At 38.2% G+C, this 1,843-nt stretch overlaps 1 protein-coding gene and 1 long non-coding RNA gene across 3 annotated transcripts in view; both read left to right on the forward strand.

Annotated features, from left to right (window-relative positions):
• Positions 1 to 1,843, forward strand: part of gjc4b (gap junction protein gamma 4b) — a 10,446-nt gene that overhangs the window by 3,081 nt on the left and 5,522 nt on the right. The window lies entirely within an intron of this gene.
• LOC116687525 (uncharacterized) overlaps positions 1,008 to 1,843 on the forward strand; it is an 8,707-nt gene continuing 7,871 nt past the window's right edge. Inside the window, exon 1 of the long non-coding RNA XR_004331575.1 lies at positions 1,008 to 1,018. This is a non-coding gene — a long non-coding RNA (uncharacterized LOC116687525). The remainder of the gene's footprint in view (positions 1,019 to 1,843) is intronic.

Here is a 1,843-nt window from a genome sequence, read left to right on the forward strand (position 1 = left end):
TCATTTGAAATTGGGAAAAATTAGAAGTTGGAAAAAGGGTTATAAATTGCAGTATATCGCAGAATATTGCAATATGTTTAAAAACACCATAATATGGTATTGTGGCGATACATTATAGAGGTGCGTCTGGTGATTCCCACCCCCACTAGGTAGGATGCAGAGTAATGTACCGACAGCTGTTATCTCATTGGTTGCACTTTCAAAAGGTCAGCGGCAACTAGGTTTAAGATGAAATAATTTAAACTTTGAACGCAGTGCAAATCTGAGATTGCAAAGAAATTTAGAATAAACATGGGATTTAGATTTGAGTGGACCATCTGTGTCATTGCGTAGATTTTCCATAACTTTGTCTATAGAGTCTATTTTGTATATATGATAAAGTGTTACTACTTTAGGTTTTAGGATCCCTGTCATTTCCTGAGGCACTGACCAGGCAGGAATATTAAAGAGATTAAAAGATGCTACCACACTACTCACTGTTAGAAAATGTATTGTCAAGTACACTAATGTTACGGCCCATCCTGAGTTACCGAGATACGGCCACTGCAGACTTTTAGTAAAAGGGACAATTCAGATTCCAACTTATGTGATTTCACACGCATATGATATTCTTTAACTGCAGCAGCGAAAACTTTCTAAACAGGCCTAAAAGCAGAAAGTTTGTTGGTCTGTATGCACCTTGTGATGTGAATTCAAGATGTGAAGGTCTTAAAATGAGAGATGGAATGATATAAGCCACAAATTCACAAAGACACTGTAGCTTATTTACTTGGCCCAAGCCTGGTAGTTTATAGTAGTGGTAGTAATTACTCAGCAGAAGTAATGAGGTTGGTCACAGATGGTGTGAAACCACAGAAGCTCTTCATTGCCTTTTTTTTTTGTAAAAACCATCAGCCCTTTTACTATGTTTTGACATTCTTTAGAGCAGGGGCTGGTTAACTGAGAGAGACGGAGCAGGGACATACAACACTTATTGTCTAATTTAAAGTTGCTTATTAAACTGGGCCTACAATAATGTGTAGCGCGGCCCAAGGCCATTATATACCTTTTTTTAATTTCTTTTTTTTCTTAGGATACTAAGCTAATAAAATAATTGTTGCCATCATTTTATAAATCATCTTTTAATGTTACACATGGGTAACCTGTGGTACAGTGAATCCTGAGGATTAACTAGATCTGTGTGACCACCTAAATGCCAGTAAGCCTATCATCAGTGGGGACTTATATTTGCTAATGTTAGAATTATGTTAAAACATTTTAATTTTAAAAATAGACAATTTGGAGGCCCCCCCTGCAGTAACTCTGAGGACCCCCTAGGGATCTCTAGGGATCTGGTATTAAACCATGACTAGACATTTCACACCTTTGGTTCTGTAAGAATTTCTGCGTGTTTCAGAATATCTGAGGAAGAAGAAACTTGGGTCCAATGGAAGATTTAACACAGATTTATTAATAACAATGATGAGACAAAGCACAATGAATTAACGATGCAGTGGGCTAGAAATAGTAGTTTCACCCAAAACTCCTACATCTACAGTATATGCCCCGAATTTCCGTCACTCTCCTTACTATATTCCTCTTGCCCCAGGGGCAGTTACTTTTCACCCTCATACGTAAAATCCATCTTCATTGGCTCTTCATCGGCATGGTGACACGTAGGACGTGTCTCGTTGTATTCTTCGCTGTCCAATGAGGAAGGACATTCTCTAAACTGCTCCTTTTTTGTAATTTTCGGGTCACAGATCAAAAGGTTCTTATGTAGATGACAAATCTTCACAAAAATACAGGAATCAACATTCTGTTATCTCAGCCCAGTCTAAGACACCAGGGGCCTGTTGCACGA

Source organism: Etheostoma spectabile, chromosome 4, assembly GCF_008692095.1.
Source record: "Etheostoma spectabile isolate EspeVRDwgs_2016 chromosome 4, UIUC_Espe_1.0, whole genome shotgun sequence".
NCBI classification, from domain to species: Eukaryota; Metazoa; Chordata; class Actinopteri; order Perciformes; family Percidae; genus Etheostoma; species Etheostoma spectabile.